The sequence below is a fragment of the Schistocerca gregaria genome, chromosome 9 (genome assembly GCF_023897955.1).
Source record: "Schistocerca gregaria isolate iqSchGreg1 chromosome 9, iqSchGreg1.2, whole genome shotgun sequence".
NCBI lineage: Eukaryota > Metazoa > Arthropoda > Insecta > Orthoptera > Acrididae > Schistocerca > Schistocerca gregaria.
This window is the reverse complement of record NC_064928.1, coordinates 14,646,438-14,670,162: the sequence shown is the minus strand read 5'-3', so window position 1 is coordinate 14,670,162 and position 23,725 is coordinate 14,646,438.

Genomic DNA, 23,725 nt, shown 5'->3' with positions numbered 1-23,725 from the left:
TGAATACTACAGTCACCATGCCCACTCTCCTCCATGGGAGTAATGTCGCAAACAGTCGACGCTTTGATCGCTCCCTGGAAGACCAGTAGTAGTTTCCGATGCACATCTGGAGGCATTCTGTAATCTGTGGACCTTCAAAGTGTTGATGAAACACAGAAAGTGCATCGGGATTGTATACAACAGGCACCATGCAGGCTTTTCTCCATGGGAGTAATGTCTCAAACAGTTTACGCTTTGATCGTTCCCTTGAAGCCCAGTAGTAGTTTCCGATGCACATCTGGAGGCATTCTGTAATCTGTGGACCTTCAAAGTGTTGAGGAAACACAGAAATTGCATCAGGATTGAATACAACAGTCACCATGCGCACTTTCCTCCATGGGAGTAATGTCTCAAACAGTCTACGTTTTGATCGTTCATTGCAAGACCAGTAGTAGTTTCCGATGCACATCTGGAGGCATTCTGTAATCTGTGGACCTTCAAAGTGTTGATGGAACACAGAAATTGCATCTTGATTGAATACACAGTCACCATGCGCACTACCCTCCATGTGAGTAATGTCTCAAACAGTCTACGCTTTGATCGTTCCCTGGAAGACCAGTAGTAGTTTCCGATGCACATCTGGAGGCATCCTGTAATCTGTGGACTATCTGAGTGTTGATGAAACACAGAAATTGCATCGGGATTGAATACAACAGTTACCATGAGCCCTTTCCTCCATGGGAGTAATGTCTCAAACAGTCTATGCTTTGATGGTTCCCTGGAAGACCAGTAGTAGTTTCCGATTCTCATCTGGAGGGATTCTGTAATTTGTGGACTATCAGAGTGTTGATGAAACACAGATATTGCATCGGGATTGAATACAACAGTCACCATGCACAATTTCCTCCATGGGAGTAATGTCTCAAACAGTCTACGCTTTGATCGTTCCCTGGAAGTCAATGTAATAGTTTCCGATGCACATCTGGAGGCATTCTGTAATCTGTGGACCTTCAGAGTGTTGATGAAACACAGAAACTGCATCGGGATTGAATACAACAGTCTACATGAGCACTTTCCTCCATAGGAGTAATGTCTCAAGCATTCTACGCTTTGATCGTTCCCTGGAAGACCAGTAGTAGTTTCCGATGCACATCTGGAGGCATTCTGTAATCAGTGGACCTTCAAAGTGTTGATGAAAGACATAAATTGCATCGGGGTTGAATACAACAGCCACCTTGCGCACGTTCCTGCACGTGAGTAATGTCTCAAACAGTCTACGCTTTGATCGTTCCCTGGAAGACCAGTAGTAGTTACCGATAAACATCTGGAGGCATTCTGTAATCTGTGGACCTTCAAAGTGTAGATGAAACACAGAAATTGCATCGAGATTGAATACAAAAGTCACCATGCGCACTTTCCTCCGTGCGAGTAATGTCTCAAACAGTCTACGTTTTGATCGTTCCCTGGAAGACCTGTAGTAATTTCCGATGCACATCAGGAGGCATTTTGTAATCTGTGGACTATCAGAGTGTTGATGACACACAGAAATTGCATCGGGATTGAATACAACAGTCACCATGTGCACTTTTCACCATGGGAGTAATGTCTCAGACAATCTACGCTTTGATCGTTCCCTGGAAGACCAGTAGTAGTTTTCGATGCACATCTTTGGGCATTCTATAATGTGTGGACTATCAGAGTGTTGATGAAACACAGAAATTGCATCAGGATTGAATACGACAGTCACCATGCGCACTTTCCTCCATGGGAGTAATGTCTCAAACTGTCTACGTTTTGATCGTTCCCTGGAACACCAGTAGTAGTTTCCGATGCACATATGGAGGCATTCTGTAATCTGTGGACCTTCAAAGTGTTGATGCAACACAGAAAGTGGATCGGAATTGTATACAACAGGCACCATGCAGGCTTTTCTCCATGGGAGTAATGTCTCCAACAGTTTACGCTTTGATCGTTCCCTTGAAGACCAGTAGTAGTTTCCTATGCACATCTGGAGGCATTCTGTAATCTGTGGACTATCTGAGTGTTGATGAAACACAGAAATTGCATCGGGATTGAATACAACAGTCTCCATGCCCACTTCCCTCCATGGGAGTAATGTCGCAAACTGTCTACGCTTTGATCATTCCCTGGAAGAACAGTAGTAGTTTCCGATGCACATCTGGAGGCATTCTGTAATCTGTGGACCTTCAAAGTGTTGATGAAACACAGAAATTGCATCGGGATGGAATACAACAGTCACCATGCGCACTTTCCTCCGTGGGAGTAATGTCTCAAACTGTCTACGCTCTGATCGTTACCTGGAAGACTAGTAGTAGTTTCCGATGCACATCTGGAGGCATTCTGTTATCTGTGTACCTTCAAAGTGTTGATGAAACACAGAAATTGCATCGGGATTGAATACAATAGTCACCATGCGCACTATCCTCCATGTGAGTAATGTCTCAAACAGTCTTCGCTTTGATCGTTCCCTGGAAGACCAGCAGTAGTTTCCGATGCACATCTGGAGGCATTCTGGAATCTGCGGACTATATGAGTCTTGATGAAACACAGAAATTGCGTCGGGATTGAATACAACAGTCACCATGCGCACTTTCCTCCATTGGTGTAATGTCTCAAACAGTTTACGCTTTGATCGTTCCCTGGAAGACCAGTAGTAGTTTCCGATGCACATCTGACGCATTCTGTAATCTGTGGACTATCAGAGTGTTGATGAAACACAGAAATTGCATCGGGATTGAATACAACAGTCACCATGCGCACTTTCCTCCATGGGAGTAATGTCTCAAAGAGTTTACGCTTTGATCGTTCCCTGGAAGACCAGTAGTAGTTTCCGATGCACATCTTCTGACATTCTGTAATGTGTGGAATATCAGAGTGTTGATGAAACACAGAAATTGCATCGGGATTGAATACAACAGTCACCATGCGCACTTTCCTCCATGGGAGTAATGTCTCAAAGAGTTTACGCTTTGATCGTTCCCTGGAAGACCAGTAGTAGTTTCCGATGCACATCTTCTGACATTCTGTAATGTGTGGAATATCAGAGTGTTGATGAAACACAGAAATTGAATCGGGATTAAATACAACAGTCACCATGCGCACTTTCCTCCATGGGAGTAATGTCTCAAACTGTCTACGCTTTGATCGTTCACTGGAAGACCAGTAGTAGTTTCCGATGCACATCTGGAGGCATTCTGTAATCTGTTAACCTTCAAAGTGTTGATGAAAAACAGAAATTGCCTCGGGATTGAATACAACAGTCATCATTCGCATTTTCCTCCATGGGAGTAAGGTATCAAACTGTCTACGTTTTGATCGTTCCCTGAAACACCAGTAGTAGTTTCCGATGCACATCTGGAGGCATTCTGTAACCTGTCGACCTTCAAAGTGTTGATGAAACACAGAAATTGCATCGGGATTGAATACAACAGTCACCATGAGCACTTTCTTCCATAGGATTAATGACTCAAACAGTTTACGCTTCGATCGTTCCCTGGAAGACTAGTAGTAGTTTCCGATGCACATCTGGAGGCATTCTGTAATCTGTGGATCTTCAATGTGTTGATGAAACACAGGAATTGCATCGGTATGGAATACAACAGTCACCATGCGCACTTTCCTCCATGGGAGTAATGTCTCAAACTGTCTACGATTTGATCGTTCCCTGGAAGACCAGTAGTAGTTTCCGATGCACATCTGGAGGCATTCTGTAACCTGTCGACCTTCAAAGTGTTGATGAAACACAGAAATTGCATCGGAATTGAATACAACAGCCACCTTGCACACTTTCCTCCATGTGAGTAATGTCTCAAACAGTCTACGCTTTGATCGTTCCCTGGAAGACCAGTAGTAGTTTCCGATGCACATCTGGAGGCATTCTGTAATCTGTGGACTATCAGAGTGTTGATGTAACACAGAAATTGCATCGGGATTGAATACAACAGTCACCATGCGCACTTTCCTTCATGGGAGTAATGTCTCAAACAGTCTACGCTTTGATCGTTCCCTGGAAGACCAGTAGTAGTTTCCGATGCACATCTTTGGGTATTCTATAATGTGTGGACTATCAGAGTGTTGATGAAACACAGAAATTGCATCAGGATTGAATACGACAGTCACCATGCGCACTTTCCTCCATGGGAGTAATGTCTCAAACTGTCTACGTTTTGATCGTTCCCTGGAACACCAGTAGTAGTTTCCGATGCACATATGGAGGCATTCTGTAATCTGTGGACCTTCAAAGTGTTGATGAAACACAGAAAGTGGATCGGGATTGTATACAACAGGCACCATGCAGGCTTTTCTACATGGGAGTAATGTCTCAAACAGTTTACGCTTTGATCGTTCCCTTGAAGACCAGTAGTAGTTTCCGATGCACATCTGGAGGCATTCTGTAATCTGTAGACAAACTGAGTGTTGATGAAACACAGAAATTGCATCGGGATTGAATACAACAGTCTCCATGCCCACTTTCCTCCATGGGAGTAACGTCGCAAACAGTCTACACTTTGATCATTCCCTGGACGAACTGTAGTGGTTTCCGATGCAGATCTGGAGGCATTCTGTAATCTGTGGACCTTCAAAGTGTTGATGAAACACAGAAATTGCATCGGGATGGAATACAACAGTCACCATGCGCACTTTCCTCCGTGGGAGTAATGTCTCAAACTGTCTACGCTCTGATCGTTACCTGGAAGACTAGTAGTAGTTTCCGATGCACATCTGGAGGCATTCTTTAGTCTGTGGAGCTTCAAAGTGTTGATGAAACACAGAAATTGCATCGGGATTGAATACAATAGTCACCATGCGCACTATCCTCCATGTGAGTAATGTCTCAAACAGTCTACGCTTTGATCGTTCCCTGGAAGACCAGTAGTAGTTTCCGATGCACATCTGACGAATTCTGTAATGTGTGGAATATCAGAGTGTTGATGTAACACAGAAATTGAATCGGGATTGAATACAACAGTCACCATGCGCACTTTCCTCCATGGGAGTAATGTCTCAAACAGTCTACGCTTTGATCGTCATTGCAAGACCAGTAGTAGTTTCCGAAGCACATCTGGAGGCATTCTGTAATCTGTGGACTATCAGAGTGTTGATGAAACACAGAAATTGCATCGGGATTGAAAACAACCGTCACCATGTGCACTTTTCTCCATGATAGTAATGTCTCAAACAGTTTACGCATTGATCGTTCCCTGGAAGACCAGTAGTAGATTCCGATGCACATCTGGGGGCATTCTATAATGTGTGGACTATCAGAGAGTTGATGAAACACAGAAATTGCATCGGGATTGAATACAACAGTCACCATGCGCACTTTCCTCCATGGGAGTAATGTCTCAAACTGTCTACGCTTTGATCGTTCACTGGAAGACCAGTAGTAGTTTCCGATGCACATCTGGAGGCAATCTGTAATCTGTGGATCTTCAAAGTGTTGATGAAACACAGAAATTGCCTCGGGATTGAATACAACAGTCTTCATTCGCATTTTCCTCCATGGGAGTAAGGTATCAAACTGTCTACGTTTTGATCGTTCCCTGGAACACCAGTAGTAGTTTCCGATGCACATCTGGAGGCATTCTGTAACCTGTCGACCTTCAAAGTGTTGATGAAACACAGTAATTGCATCGGGATTGAATACAACAGTCACCATGAGCACTTTCTTCCATAGGATTAATGACTCAAACAGTCTACGCTTCGATCGTTCTCTGGAAGACTAGTAGTAGAAACACAGAAATTGCATCGGGATGGAATACAACAGTCACCATGCGCACTTTCCTCCGTGGGAGTAATATCTCAAACTATCTACGCTCTGATCGTTACCCGGAAGACTAGTAGTAGTTTCCGATGCACATCTGGAGGCATTCTGTAATCTGTGTACCTTCAAAGTGTTGATGAAACACAGTAATTGCATCGGGATTGAATATAATAGTCACCATGCGCACTATCCTCCATGTGAGTAATGTCTCAAACAGTCTACCCTTTGATCGTTCCCTGGAAGACCAGTAGTAGTTTCCGATGCACATCTGACGCATTCTGTAATGTGTGGAATATCAGAGTGTTGATGTAACACAGAAATTGAATCGGGATTGAATACAACAGTCACCATGCGCACTTTCCTCCATGGGAGTAATGTCTCAAACAGTCTACGCTTTGATCGTCATTGCAAAACCAGAAGTAGCTTCCGAAGCACATCTGGAGGCATTCTGTAATCTGTGGACTATCAGAGTGTTGATGAAACACAGAAATTGCATCGGGATTGAAAACAACCGTCACCATGTGCACTTTTCTCCATGATAGTAATGTCTCAAACAGTTTACGCATTGATCGTTCCCTGGAAGACCAGTAGTAGATTCCGATGCACATCTGGGGGCATTCTATAATGTGTGGACTATCAGAGTGTTGATGAAACACAGAAATTGCATCGGGATTGAATACAACAGTCACCATGCGCACTTTCCTCCATGGGAGTTATGTCTCAAACTGTCTACGCTTTGATCGTTCACTGGAAGACCAGTAGTAGTTTCCGATGAACATCTGGAGGCATTCTGTAATCTGTTAACCTTCAAAGTGTCGATGAAACACAGAAATTGCCGCGGGATTGAATACAACAGTCTTCATTCGCATTTTCGTCCATGGGAGTAAGGTATCAAACTGTCTACGTTTTGATCGTTCCCTGGAACACCAGTAGTAGTTTCCGATGCACATCTGGAGGCATTCTGTAACCTGTCGGCCTTCAAAGTGTTGATGAAACACAGTAATTGCATCGGGATTGAATACAACAGTCACCATGAGCACTTTCTTCCATAGGTTTAATGACTCAAACAGTCTACGCTTTGATCGTTCCCTGGAAGACTAGTAGTAGTTTCCGATGCACATCTGGAGGCATTCTGTAATCTGTGGATCTTCAATGTGTTATTGAAACACAGAAATTGCATCGGTATGGAATACAACAGTCACCATGCGCAGTTTCCTCCATGGGAGTAATGTCTCAAACTGTCTACGATTTGATCGTTCCCTGGAAGACCAGTAGTAGTTTCCGATGCACATCTGGAGGCATTCTGTAACCTGTCGACCTTCAAAGTGTTGATGAAACACAGAAATTGCATCGGAATTGAATACAACAGCCACCTTGCACACTTTCCTCCATGTGAGTAATGTCTCAAACAGTCTACGCTTTGATCGTTCCCTGGAAGACCAGTAGTAGTTTCCGATGCACATCTGGAGGCATTCTGTAATCTGTGGACTATCAGAGTGTTGATGTAACACAGAAATTGCATCAGGATTGAATACGACAGTCACCATGCGCACTTTCCTCCATGGGAGTAATGTCTCAAACTGTCTACGTTTTGATCGTTCCCTGGAACACCAGTAGTAGTTTCCGATGCACATATGGAGGCATTCTGTAATCTGTGGACCTTCAAAGTGTTGATGAAACACAGAAATTGCATCGGGATGGAATACAACAGTCACCATGCGCACTTTCCTCCGTGGGAGTAATGTCTCAAGCTATCTACGCTCTGATCGTTACCTGGAAGACTAGTAGTAGTTTCCGATGCACATCTGGAGGCATTCTGTAATCTGTGTACCTTCAAAGTGTTGATGAAACACAGAAATTGCATCGGGATTGAATATAATAGTCACCATGCGCACTATCCTCCATGTGAGTAATGTCTCAAACAGTCTACCCTTTGATCGTTCCCTGGAAGACCTGTAGTAGTTCCCGATGCACATCTGGAGGCATTCTGGAATCTGTGGACTATATGAGTCTTGATGAAACACAGAAATTGCATCGGGATTGAATACAACAGTCACCATGCGCACTTTCCTCCGTGGGAGTAATGTCTCAAACTGTCTACGCTCTGATCGTTACCTGGAAGACTAGTAGTAGTTTCCGATGCACATCTGGAGGCATTCTGTAATCTGTGTACCTTCAAAGTGTTGATGAAACACAGAAATTGCATCGGGATTGAATACAATAGTCACCATGCGCACTTTCCTCCATGGGAGTAATGTCTCAAACAATTTATGCTTTGATGGTTCCCTGGAAGACCAGTAGTACTTTCCGATTCTCATCTGGAGGCATTCTGTAATCTGTGGACTATCAGAGTGTTGATGAAACACAGAAATTGCATCGGGATTGAATACTACAGTCACCATGAACACTCTCCTCCATGGGAGTAATGTCGCAAACAGTCGACGCTTTGATCGTTCCCTGGAAGACCAGTAGTAGTTTCCGATGCACATCTGGAGGCATTCTGTAATCTGTGGACCTTCAAAGTGTTGATGAAACACAGAAAGTGCATCGGGATTGTATACAACAGGCACCATGCAGGCTTTTCTCCATGGGAGTAATGTCTCAAACAGTTTACGCTTTGATCGTTCCCTTGAAGACCAGTAGTAGTTTCCGATGCACATCTGGTGGCATTCTGTAATCTGTGGACTATCAGAGTGTTGATGAAACACAGAAATTGCATCGGGATTGAATACAACAGTCACCATGCCCACTTTCCTCCATGGGAGTAATGTCGCAAACAGTCTACGATTTGATCGTTCCCTGGAAGACCAGTAGTAGTTTCCGATTAACATCTGGAGGCATTCTGTAATCTGTGGACCTTCAAAGTGTTGATGAAACACAGAAATTGCATCGGGATGGAATACAACAGTCACCATGCGCACTTTCCTCCGTGGGAGTAATGTCTCAAACTATCTACGCTCTGATCGTTACCTGGAAGACTAGTAGTAGTTTCCGATGCACATCTGGAGGCATTCTGTAACCTGTGTACCTTCAAAGTGTTGATGAAACACAGAAATTGCATCGGGATTGAATATAATAGTCACCATGCGCACTATCCTCCATGTGAGTAATGTCTGAAACAGTCTACCCTTTGATAGTTCCCTGGAAGACCAGTAGTAGTTTCCGATGCACATCTGGAGGCATTCTGGAATCTGTGGACTATATGAGTCTTGATGAAAAACAGAAATTGCATCGGGATTGAATACAACTGTCACCATGCGCACTTTCCTCCGTGGGAGTAATGTCTCAAACTGTTTACGCTCTGATCGTTACCTGGAAGACTAGTAGTAGTTTCCGATGCACATCTGGAGGCATTCTGTAATCTGTGTACCTTCCAAGTGTTAATGAAACACAGAAATTGCATCGGGATTGAATACAATAGTCACCATGCGCACTTTCCTCCATGGGAGTAATGTCTCAAACAGTTTATGCTTTGATGGTTCCCTGGAAGACCAGTAGTAGTTTCCGATTCTCATCTGGAGGCATTCTGTAATCTGTGCTCCTTCAATGTGTTTATGAAACACAGATATTGCATCGGGATTGAATATAATAGTCACCATGCGCACTATCCTCCATGTGAGTTATGTCTCAAACAGTCTACCCTTTGATCGTTCCCTGGAAGACCAGTAGTAGTTTCCGATGCACATCTGGAGGCATTCTGGAATCTGTGGACTATATGAGTCTTGATGAAACACGGAAATTGCATCGGGATTGAATACAACAGTCACCATGCGCACTTTCCTCCGTGTGAGTAATGTCTCAAACTGTCTACGCTCTGATCGTTACCTGGAAGACTAGTAGTAGTTTCCGATGCACATCTGAAGGCATTCTGTAATCTGTGTACCTTCAAAGTGTTGATGAAACACAGAAATTGCATCGGGATTGAATACAATAGTCACCATGCGCACTTTCTTCCATGGGAGTAATGTCTCAAACAGTTTATGCTGTGATGGTTCCCTGGAAGACCAGTAGTAGTTTCCGATTCTCATCTGGAGGCATTCTGTAATCTGTGGACTATCAGAGTGTTGATGAAACACAGAAATTGCATCGGGATTGAATACTACAGTCACCATGCCCACTCTCCACCATGGGAGTAATGTCGCAAACAGACGACGCTTTGATCGTTCCCTGGAAGACCAGTAGTAGTTTCCGATGCACATCTGGAGGCATTCTGTAATCTGTGGACCTTCAAAGTGTTGATGAAACACAGAAAGTGCATCGGGATTGTATACAACAGGCACCATGCAGGCTTTTCTCCATGGGAGTAATGTCTCAAACAGTTTACGCTTTGATCGTTCCCTTGAAGACCAGTAGTAGTTTCCGATGCACATCTGGAGGCATTCTGTAATCTGCGGACTATCAGAGTGTTGATGAAACACAGAAATTGCATCGGGATTGAATACAACAGTCACCATGCCCACTTTCCTCCATGGGAGTAATGTCGCAAACAGTCTACGATTTGATCGTTCCCTGGAAGACCAGTAGTAGTTTCCGATTAACATCTGGAGGCATTCTGTAATCTGTGGACCTTCAAAGTGTTGATGAAACACAGAAATTGCATCGGGATGGAATACAACAGTCACCATGCGCACTTTCCTCCGTGGGAGTAATGTCTCAAACTATCTATGCTCTGATCGTTACCTGGAAGACTAGTAGTAGTTTCCGATGCACATCTGGAGGCATTCTGTAATCTGTGTACCTTCAAAGTGTTGATGAAACACAGAAATTGCATCGGGATTGAATATAATAGTCACCATGCGCACTATCCTCCATGTGAGTAATGTCTCAAACAGTCTACCCTTTGATCGTTCCCTGGAAGACCAGTAGTAGTTTCCGATGCACATCTGGAGGCATTCTGGAATCTGTGGACTATATGAGTCTTGATGAAACACAGAAATTGCATCGGGATTGAATACAACAGTCACCATGCGCACTTTCCTCCGTGGGAGTAATGTCTCAAACTGTCTACGCTCTGGTCGTTACCTGGAAGACTAGTAGTAGTTTCCGATGCACATCTGGAGGCATTCTGTAATCTGTGTACCTTCAAAGTGTTGATGAAACACAGAAATTGCATCGGGATTGAATACAATAGTCACCATGCGCACTTTCCTCCATGGGAGTAATGTCTCAAACAGTTTATGCTTTGATGGTTCCCTGGAAGACCAGTAGTAGTTTTCGATTCTCATCTGGAGGCATTCTGTAATCTGTGCTCCTTCAATGGGTTTATGAAACACAGATATTGCATCGGGATTGAATATACTAGTCACCATGCGCACTATCCTCAATGTGAGTAATGTCTCAAACAGTCTACCCTTTGATCGTTCCCTGGAAGACCAGTAGTAGTTTCCGATGCACATCTGGAGGCATTCTGGAATCTGTGGACTATATGAGTCTTGATGAAACACAGAAATTGCATCGGTATTGAATACAACAGTCACCATGCGCACTTTCCTCCGTGGGAGTAATGTCTCAAACTGTCTACGCTCTGATCGTTACCTGGAAGACTAGTAGTAGTTTCCGATGCACATCTGGAGGCATTCTGTAATCTGTGTACCTTCAAAGTGTTGATGAAACACAGAAATTGCATCGGGATTGAATACAATAGTCACCATGCGCACTTTCCTCCATGGGAGTAATGTCTCAAACAGTTTATGCTTTGATGGTTCCCTGGAAGACCAGTAGTAGTTTCCGATTCTCATCTGGAGGCATTCTGTAATCTGTGGACTATCAGAGTGTTGATGAAACACAGAAATTGCATCGGGATTGAATACTACAGTCACCATGCCCACTCTCCTCCATGGGAGTAATGTCGCCAACAGTCGACGTTTTGATCGTTCCCTGGAAGACCAGTAGTAGTTTCCGATGGACATCTGGAGGCATTCTGTAATCTGTGGACCTTCAAAGTGTTGATGAAACACAGAAAGTGGATCGGGATTGTATACAACAGGCACCATGCAGGCTTTTCTCCATGGGAGTAATGTCTCAAACAGTTTACGCTTTGATCGTTCCCTTGAAGACCAGTAGTAGTTTCCGATGCACATCTGGAGGCATTCTGTAATCTGTGGACAAACTGAGTGTTGATGAAACACAGAAATTGCATCGGGATTGAATACAACAGTCTCCATGCCCACTTTCCTCCATGGGAGTAATGTCGCAAACAGTCTACGCTTTGATCATTCCCTGGACGAACAGTAGTAGTTTCCGATGCACATCTGGGGGCATTCTGTAATCTGTGGACCTTCAAAGTGTTGATGAAACACAGAAATTGCATCGGGATGGAATACAACAGACACCATGCGCACTTTCCTCCGTGGGAGTAATGTCTCAAACTATCTACGCTCTGATCGTTACCTGGAAGACTAGTAGTAGTTTCCGATGCACATCTGGAGGCATTCTGTAATCTGTGTACCTTCAAAGTGTTGATGAAACACAGAAATTGCATCGGGATTGAATATAATAGTCACCATGCGCACTATCCTCCATGTGAGTAATGTCTCAAACAGTCTACCCTTTGATCGTTCCCTGGAAGACCAGTAGTAGTTTCCTATGCACATCTGGAGGCATTCTGGAATCTGTGGACTATATGAGTCTTGATGAAACACAGAAATTGCATCGGGATTGAATACAACAGTCACCATGCGCACTTTCCTCCGTGGGAGTAATGTCTCAAACTGTCTACGCTCTGATCGTTACCTGGAAGACTAGTAGTAGTTTCCGATGCACATCTGGAGGCATTTTGTAATCTGTGTACCTTCAAAGTGTTGATGAAACACAGAAATTGCATCGGGATTGAATACAATAGTCACCATCCGCACTTTCCTCCATGGGAGTAATGTCTCAAACAGTTTATGCTTTGATGGTTCCCTGGAAGACCAGTAGTAGTTTCCGATTCTCATCTGGAAGCATTCTGTAATCTGTGGACTATCAGTGTGTTGATGAAACACAGAAATTGCATCGGGATTGAATACTACAGTCACCATGCCCACTCTCCTCCATGGGAGTAATGTCGCAAACAGTCGACGCTTTGATCGTTCCCTGGAAGACCAGTAGTAGTTTCCGATGCACATCTGGAGGCATTCTGTAATCTGTGGACTATCAGAGTGTTGATGAAACACAGAAATTGCATCGGGATTGAATACAGCAGTCACCATGCCCACTTTCCTCCATGGGAGTAATGTCGCAAACAGTCTACGATTTGATCGTTCCCTGGAAGACCAGTAGTAGTTTCCGATTAACATCTGGAGGCATTCTGTAATCTTTGGACTATCTGAGTGTTGATGAAACACAGAAATTTCATCGGGATTGAATACAACAGTCGCCATGCCCACTTTCCTCCATGGGAGTAATGTCGCAAACAGTCTACGCTTTGATCATTCCCTGGAAGAACAGTAGTAGTTTCCGATGCACATCTGGAGGCATTCTGTAATCTGTGGACTATCAGAGTGTTGATGAAACACAGAAATTGCATCGGGATTGAATACAACAGACACCATGCCCACTCTCCTCCATCGGAGTAATGTCGCAAACAGTCGACGCTTTGATCATTCCCTGGAAGACCAGTAGTAGTTTCCGATGCACATCTGGAGGCATTCTGTAATCTGTGGACCTTCAAAGTGTTGATGAAACACAGAAATTGCATCTTGATTGAATACACAGACACCATGCGCACTACCCTCCATGTGAGTAATGTCTCAAACAGTCTACGCTTTGATCGTTCCCTGGAAGACCAGTAGTAGTTTCCGATGCACATCTGGAGGCATCCTGTAATCTGTGGACTATCTGAGTGTTGATGAAACACAGAAATTGCATCGGGATTGAATACAACAGTTACCATGAGCCCTTTCCTCCATGGGAGTAATGTCTCAAACAGTCTATGCTTTGATGGTTCCCTGGAAGACCAGTAGTAGTTTCCGATTCTCATCTGGAGGGATTCTGTAATTTGTGGACTATCAGAGTGTTGATGAAACACAGATATTGCATCGGGATTGAATACAACAGTCACCATGCACAATTTCCTCCATGGGAGTAATGTCTCAAACAGTCTACGCTTTGATCGTTCCCGGGAAGTCAATGTAATAGTTTCCGATGCACATCTGGAGGCATTCTGTAATCTGTGGACCTTCAGAGTGTTGATGAAACACATAAATTGCATCGGGGTTGAATACAACAGCCACCTTGCGCACGTTCCTGCACGTGAGTAATGTCTCAAACAGTCTACGCTTTGATCGTTCCCTGGAAGACCAGTTGTAGTTACCGATGCACATCTTGCGGCATTCTGTAATCTATGGACCTACAAAGTGTAGATGAAACACAGAAATTGCATCGGGATTGAATACAACAGTCACCATGCGCACTTTCCTTCATGGGAGTAATGTCTCAAACAGTCTACGCTTTGATCGTTCCCTGGAAGACCAGTAGTAGTTTCCGATGCACATCTGGAGGCATCCTGTAATCTGTGGACTATCTGAGTGTTGATGAAACACAGAAACTGCATCGGGATTGAATACAACAGTCTACATGAGCACTTTCCTCCATAGGAGTAATGTCTCAAGCATTCTACGCTTTGATCGTTCCCTGGAAGACCAGTATAGTTTCCGATGCACATCTGGAGGCATTCTGTAATCAGTGGACCTTCAAAGTGTTGATGAAACACATAAATTGCATCGGGGTTGAATACAACAGCCACCTTGCGCACGTTCCTGCACGTGAGTAATGTCTCAAACAGTCTACGCTTTGATCGTTCCCTGGAAGACCAGTAGTAGTTACCGATGCACATCTGGAGGCATTCTGTAATCTATGGACCTTCAAAGTGTAGATGAGACACAGAAATTGCATCGAGATTGAATACAAAAGTCACCATGCGCACTTTCCTCCATGCGAGTAGTGTCTCAAACAGTCTACGTTTTGATCGTTCCCTGGAAGACCAGTAGTAATTTCCGATGCACATCAAGAGGCATTTTGTAATCTGTGGACTATCAGAGTGTTGATGACACACAGAAATTGCATCGGGATTGAATACAACAGTCACCATGTGCACTTTTCACCATGGGAGTAATGTCTCAGACAGTTTACGCTTTGATCGTTCCCTGGAAGACCAGTCGTAGTTTCCGATGCACATCTGGGGGCATTCAATAATGTGTGGACTATCAGAGTGTTGATGAAAGACAGAAATTGCATCAGGATTGTATACAACAGTCACCATGCGCAATTTCCTCCATGGGAGTAATGTCTCAAACAGTCTACGCTTTGATCGTTCCCTGGAAGTCAATGTAATAGTTTCCGATGCACATCTGGAGGCATTCAGTAATCTGTGAACTATCTGAGTGTTGATGAAACACAGAAACTGCATCGGGATTGAATACAACAGTCACCATGAGCACTTTCCTCCATAGGATTAATGACTCAAACAGTGTACGCTTTGATCGTTCCCTGGAAGACTAGTAGTAGTTTCCGATGCACATCTGGAGGCATTCTGTAATCTGTGGATCTTCAATCTGTTGATGAAACACAGAAATTGCATCGGTATGGAATACAACAGTCACCATGCGCACTTTCCTCCATGGGAGTAATGTCTCAAACTGTCTACGATTTGATGGTTCCCTGGAAGACCAGTAGTAGTTTCCGATGCACATCTGGAGGCATTCTGTAACCTGTCGACCTTCAAAGTGTTGATGAAACACAGAAATTTCATCGGGATTGAATACAACAGCCACCTTGCACACTTTCCTCCATGTGAGTAATGTCTCAAACAGTCTACGCTTTGATCGTTCCCTGGAAGACCAGTAGTAGTTTCCGATGCACATCTGGAGGCGTTCTGTAATCTGTGGACTATCAGAGTGTTGATGTAACACAGAAATTGCATCGGGATTGAATACAACAGTCACCATGCGCACTTTCCTTCATGGGAGTAATGTCTCAAACAGTCTACGCTTTGATCGTTCCCTGGAAGACCAGTAGTAGTTTCCGATGCACATCTTTGGGCATTCTATAATGTGTGGACTATCAGAGTGTTGATGAAACACAGAAATTGCATCAGGATTGAATACGACAGTCACCATGCGCACTTTCCTCCATGGGAGTAATGTCTCAAACTGTCTACGTTTTGATCGTTCCCTGGAACACCAGTAGTAGTTTCCGATGCACATATGGAGGCATTCTGTAATCTGTGGACCTTCAAAGTGTTGATGAAACACAGAAAGTGCATCGGGATTGTATACAACAGGCACCATGCAGGCTTTTCTCCATGGGAGTAATGTCTCCAACAGTTTACGCTTTGATCGTTCCCTTGAAGACCAGTAGTAGTTTCCTATGCACATCTGGAGGCATTCTGTAATCTGTGGACTATCTGAGTGTTGATGAAACACAGAAATTGCATCGGGATTGAATACAACAGTCTCCATGCCCACTTTCCTCCATGGGAGTAATGTCGCAAACAGTCTACGCTTTGATCAATCCCTGGAAGAACAGTAGTAGTTTCCGATGCACATCTGGAGGCATTCTGTAATCTGTGGACATTCAAAGTGTTGATGAAACACAGAAATTGCATCGGGATGGAATACAACAGTCACCATGCGCACTTTCCTCCGTGGGAGTAATGTCTCAAACTGTCTACGATCTGATCGTTAGCTGGAAGACTAGTAGTAGTTTCCGATGCACATCTGGAGGCATTCTGTAATCTGTGGACCTTCAAAGTGTTGATGAAACACAGAAATTGCATCGGGATTGAATACAATAGTCACCATGCGCACTATCCTCTATGTGAGTAATGTCTCAAACAGTCTACGCTTTGATCGTTCCCTGGAAGACCAGTAGTAGTTTCCGATGCACATCTGGAGGCATTCTGGAATCTGTGGACTATATGAGTCTTGATGAAACACAGAAATTGCGTCGGGATTGAATACAACAGTCACCATGCGCACTTTTTCCATTGGTGTAATGTCTCAAACAGTTTACGCTTTGATCGTTCCCTGGAAGACCAGTAGTAGTTTCCGATGCACATCTGACGCATTCTGTAATCTGTGGACCATCAGAGTGTTGATGAAACACAGAAATTGCATCGGGATTGAATACAACAGTCACCATGCGCACTTTCCTCCATGGGAGTAATGTCTCAAAGAGTTTACGCTTTGATCGTTCCCTGGAAGACCAGTAGTAGTTTCCGATGCACATCTTCTGACATTCTGTAATGTGTGGAATATCAGAGTGTTGATGAAACACAGAAATTGAATCGGGATTGAATACAACAGTCACCATGCGCACTTTCCTCCATGGGAGTAATGTCTCAAACAGTCTACGCTTTGATCGTCATTGCAAGACCAGTAGTAGTTTCCGAAGCACATCTGGAGGCATTCTGTAATCTGTGGACTATCAGAGTGTTGATGAAACACAGAAATTGCCTCGGGATTGAAAACAACCGTCACCATGTGCACTTTTCTCCATGATAGTAATGTCTCAAACAGTTTACGCATTTATCGTTGCCTGGAAGACCAGTAGTAGATTCCGATGCACATCTGGGGGCATTCTATAATGTGTGGACTATCAGAGTGTTGATGAAAACAGAAATTGCATCGGGATTGAATACATCAGTCACCATGCGCACTTTCCTCCATGGGAGTAATGTCTCAAACTGTCTACGCTTTGATCGTTCACTGGAAGACCAGTAGTAGTTTCCGATGCACATCTGGAGGCATTCTGGAATTTGTTAACCTTCAAAGTGTTGATGAAACACAGAAATTGCCTCGGGATTGAATACAACAGTCAACATTCGCATTTTCCTCCATGGGAGTAAGGTATCAAACTGTCTACGTTTTGATCGTTCCCTGGAACACCAGTAGTAGTTTCCGATGCACATCTGGAGGCATTCTGTAACCTGTCAACCTTCAAAGTGTTGATGAAACACAGTAATTGCATCGGGATTGAATACAACAGTCACCATAAGCACTTTCTTCCATAGGATTAATGACTCAAACATTCTACGCTTTGATCGTTCCCTGGAAGACTAGTAGTAGTTTCCGATGCACATCTGGAGGCATTCTGTAATCTGTGGATCTTCAATGTGTTGATGAAACACAGAAATTGCATCGGTATGGAATACAACAGTCACCATGCGCACTATCCTCTATGTGAGTAATGTCTCAAACAGTCTACGCTTTGATCGTTCCCTGGAAGACCAGTAGTAGTTTCCGATGCACATCTGGAGGCATTCTGGAATCTGTGGACTATATGAGTCTTGATGAAACACAGAAATTGCGTCGGGATTGAATACAACAGTCACCATGCGCACTTTTTCCATTGGTGTAATGTCTCAAACAGTTTACGCTTTGATCGTTCCCTGGAAGACCAGTAGTAGTTTCCGATGCACATCTGACGCATTCTGTAATCTGTGGACTATCAGAGTGTTGATGAAACACAGAAATTGCATCGGGATTGAATACAACAGTCACCATGCGCACTTTCCTCCATGGGAGTAATGTCTCAAAGAGTTTACGCTTTGATCGTTCCCTGGAAGACCAGTAGTAGTTTCCGATGCACATCTTCTGACATTCTGTAATGTGTGGAATATCAGAGTGTTGATGAAACACAGAAATTGATTCGGGATTGAATACAACAGTCACCATGCGCACTTTCCTCCATGGGAGTAATGTCTCAAACAGTCTACGCTTTGATCGTCATTGCAAGACCAGTAGTAGTTTCCGAAGCACATCTGGAGGCATTCTGTAATCTGTGGACTATCAGAGTGTTGATGAAACACAGAAATTGCCTCGGGATTGAAAACAACCGTCACCATGTGCACTTTTCTCCATGATAGTAATGTCTCAAACAGTTTACGCATTTATCGTTGCCTGGAAGACCAGTAGTAGATTCCGATGCACATCTGGGGGCATTCTATAATGTGTGGACTATCAGAGTGTTGATGAAAACAGAAATTGCATCGGGATTGAATACATCAGTCACCATGCGCACTTTCCTCCATGGGAGTAATGTCTCAAACTGTCTACGCTTTGATCGTTCACTGGAAGACCAGTAGTAGTTTCCGATGCACATCTGGAGGCATTCTGGAATCTGTTAACCTTCAAAGTGTTGATGAAACACAGAAATTGCCTCGGGATTGAATACAACAGTCAACATTCGCATTTTCCTCCATGGGAGTAAGGTATCAAACTGTCTACGTTTTGATCGTTCCCTGGAACACCAGTAGTAGTTTCCGATGCACATCTGGAGGCATTCTGTAACCTGTCAACCTTCAAAGTGTTGATGAAACACAGTAATTGCATCGGGATTGAATACAACAGTCACCATAAGCACTTTCTTCCATAGGATTAATGACTCAAACATTCTACGCTTTGATCGTTCCCTGGAAGACTAGTAGTAGTTTCCGATGCACATCTGGAGGCATTCTGTAATCTGTGGATCTTCAATGTGTTGATGAAACACAGAAATTGCATCGGTATGGAATACAACAGTCACCATGCGCACTTTCCTCCATGGGAGTAATGTCTCAAACTGTCTACGATTTGATCGTTCCCTGGAAGACCAGTAGTAGTTTCCGATGCACATCTGGAGGCATTCTGTAACCTGTCGACCTTCAAAGTGTTGATGAAACACAGAAATTGCATCGGGATTGAATACAACAGCCACCTTGCACACTTTCCTCCATGTGAGTAATGTCTCAAACAGTCTACGCTTTCATCGTTCCCTGGAAGACCAGTAGTAGTTTCCGATGCACATCTGGAGGCATTCTGTAATCTGTGGACTATCAGAGTGTTGATGTAACACAGAAATTGCATCGGGATTGAATACAACAGTCACCATGCGCACTTTCCTTCATGGGAAAAATGTCTCAAACAGTCTAGGCTTTGTTCGTTCCCTGGAAGACCAGTAGTAGTTTCCGATGCACATCTTTGGGCATTCGATAATGTGTGGACTATCAGAGTGTTGATGAAACACAGAAATTGCATCAGGATTGAATACGACAGTCACCATGCGCACTTTCCTCCATGGGAGTAATGTCTCAAACTGTCTACGTTTTGATCGTTCCCTGGAACACCAGTAGTAGTTTCCGATGCACATATGGAGGCATTCTGTAATCTGTGGACCTTCAAAGTGTTGATGAAACACAGAAAGTGGATCGGGATTGTATACAACAGGCACCATGCAGGCTTTTCTCCATGGGAGTAATGTCTCAAACAGTCTACGCTTTGATCGTTCCCTTGAAGACCAGTAGTAGTTTCCGATGCACATCTGGAGGCATTCTGTAATCTGTGGACAAACTGAGTGTTGATGAAACACAGAAATTGCATCGGGATTGAATACAACAGTCTCCATGCCCACTTTCCTCCATGGGAGTAATGTCGCAAACAGTCTACGCTTTGATCATTCCCTGGAAGAACAGTAGTAGTTTGCGATGCACATTTGGAGGCATTCTGTAATCTGTGGACCTTCAAAGTGTTGATGAAACACAGAAATTGCATCGGGATGGAATACAACAGTCACCATGCTCACTTTCCTCCTTGGGAGTAATGTCTCAAACTATCTACGATCTGATCGTTACCTGGAAGACTAGTAGTAGTTTCCCATGCACATCTGGAGGCATTCTGTAATCTGTGTACCTTCAAAGTGTTGATGAAACACAGAAATTGCATCGGGATTGAATATAATAGTCACCATGCGCACTATCCTCCATGTGAGTAATGTCTCAAACAGTCTACCCTTTGATCGTTCCCTGGAAGACCAGTAGTAGTTTCCGATGCACATCTGGAGGCATTCTGGAATCTGTGGACCATATGAGTCTTGATGAAACACAGAAATTGCATCGGGATTGAATACAACAGTCACCATGCGCACTTTCCTCCGTGGGAGTAATGTCTCAAACTGTCTACGCTCTGATCGTTACCTGAAGACTAGTAGTAGTTTCCGATGCACATCTGGAGGCATTCTGTAATCTGTGTACCTTCAAAGTGTTGATGAAACACAGAAATTGCATCGGGATTGAATACAATAGTCACCATGCGCACTATCCTCCATGTGAGTAATGTCTCAAACAGTCTACGCTTTGATCGTTCCCTGGAAGACCAGTAGTAGTTTCCGATGCACATCTGGAGGCATTCTGGAATCTGTGGACGATATGAGTCTTGATGAAACACAGAAATTGCGTCGGGATTGAATACAACAGTCACCATGCGCACTTTCCTCCATTGGTGTAATGTCTCAAACAGTTTACGCTTTGAACGTTCCCTGGAAGACCAGTAGTAGTTTCCGATGCACATCTTCTGACATTCTGTAATGTGTGGAATATCAGAGTGTTGATGAAACACAGAAATTGAATCGGGATTAAATACAACAGTCACCATGCACACTTTCCTCCATGGGAGTAATGTCTCAAACAGTCTACGCTTTGATCGTCATTGCAAGACCAGTAGTAGTTTCCGATGCACATCTGGAGTCATTCTGTAATCTGTGGACTATCAGAGTGTTGATGAAACACAGAAATTGCATCATGATTGAAAACAACCGTCACCATGTGCACTTTTCTCCATGATAGTAATGTCTCAAACAGTTTACGCATTGATCGTTCCCTGGAAGACCAGTAGTAGTTTCCGATGCACATCTGGGGGCATTCTATAATGTGTGGACTATCAGAGTGTTGATGAAACACAGAAATTGCATCGGGATTGAATACAACAGTCACCATGCGCACTTTCCTCCATGGGAGTAATGTCTCAAACTGTCTACGCTTTGATCGTTACCTGAAGACTAGTAGTAGTTTCCGATGCACATCTGGAGGCATTCTGTAATCTGTGGATCTTCAATGTGTTGATGAAACACAGAAATTGCATCGGGATTGAATACAACAGTCACCATGCGCACTTTCCTCCATGGGAGTAATGTCTCAAACTGTCTACGATTTGATCGTTCCCTGGAAGACCAGTAGTAGTTTCCGATGCACATCTGGAGGCATTCTGTAACCTGTCGACCTTCAAAGTGTTGATGAAACACAGAAATTGCATCGGGATTGAATACAACAGCCACCTTGCACACTTTCCTCCATGTGAGTAATGTCTCAAACAGTCTACGCTTTGATCGTTCCCTGGAAGACCAGTAGTAGTTTCCGATGCACATCTGGAGGCATTCTGTAATCTGTTAACCTTCAAAGTGTTGATGAAACACAGAAATTGCCTCGGGATTGAATACAACAGTCATCATTCGCATTTTCCTCCATGGGAGTAAGGTATCAAACTGTCTACGTTTTGATCGTTCCCTGGAACACCAGTAGTTGTTTCCGATGCACATCTGGAGGCATTCTGTAACCTGTCGACCTTCAAAGTGTTGATGAAAAACAGAAATTGCATCGGGATTGAATACAACAGTCACCATGAGCACTTTCTTCCATAGGATTAATGACTCAAACAGTCTACGCTTTGATCGTTCCCTGGAAGACTAGTAGTAGTTTCCGATGCACATCTGGAGGCATTCTGTAATCTGTGGATCTTCAATGTGTTGATGAAACACAGAAATTGCATCGGTATGGAATACAACAGTCACCATGCGCACTTTCCTCCATGGGAGTAATGTCTCAAACTGTCTACGATTTGATCGTTCCCTGGAAGACTAGTAGTAGTTTCCGAGGCACATCTGGAGGCATTCTGTAATCTGTGGATCTTCAATGTGTTGATGAAACACAGAAATTGCATCGGTATGGAATACAACAGTGACCATGCGCACTTTCCTCCATGGGAGTAATGTCTCAAACTGTCTACGATTTGATCGTTCCCTGGAAGACCAGTAGTAGTTTCCGATGCACATCTGGAGTCATTCTGTAACCTGTGGACCTTCAAAGTGTAGATGAAACACAGAAATTGCATCGGGATTGAATACAACAGCCACCTTGCACACTTTCCTCCATGTGAGTAATGTCTCAAACAGTCTACGCTTTGATCGTTCCCTGGAAGACCAGTAGTAGTTTCCGAAGCACATCTGGAGGCATTCTGTAATCTGTGGACTATCAGAGTGTTGATGTAACACAGAAATTGCATCGGGATTGAATACAACAGTCACCATGCGCACTTTCCTTCATGGGAGTAATGTCTCATACAGTCTACGCTTTGATCGTTCCCTGGAAGACCAGTAGTAGTTTCCGATGCACATCTTTGGGCATTCTATAATGTGTGGACTATCAGAGTGTTGATGAAACACAGAAATTGCATCAGGATTGAATACGACAGTCACCATGCGCACTTTCCTCCATGGGAGTAATGTCTGAAACTGTCTACGTTTTGATCGTTCCCTGGAACACCAGTAGTAGTTTCCGATGCACATGTGGAGGCATTCTGTAGTCTGTGGACCTTCAGAGTGTTGATGAAACACAGAGAGTGGATCGGGATTGTATACAACAGGCACCATGCAGGCTTTTCTCCATGGGAGTAATGTCTCAAACAGTTTACGCATTGATCGTTCCCTTGAAGACCAGTAGTAGTTTCCGATGCACATCTGGAGGCATTCTGTAAACTGTGGACAAACTGAGTGTTGATGAAACACAGAAATTGCATCGGGATTGAATACAACAGTCTCCATGCCCACTTTCCTCCATGGGAGTAATGTCGCAAACAGTCTACGCTTTGATCATTCCCTGGAAGTACAGTAGTAGTTTCCGATGCACATCTGGAGGCATTCTGTAATCTGTGGACCTTCAAAGTGTTGATGAAACACAGAAATTGCATCGGGATGGAATACAACAGTCACCATGCGCACTTTCCTCCGTGGGAGTAATGTCTCAAACTGTCTACGCTCCGATCGTTACCTGGAAGACCAGTAGTAGTTTCCGATGCACATCTGGAGGAATTCTGTAATCTGTGTACCTTCAAAGTGTTGATGAAACACAGAAATTGCATCGGGATTGAATATAATAGTCACCATGCGCACTAT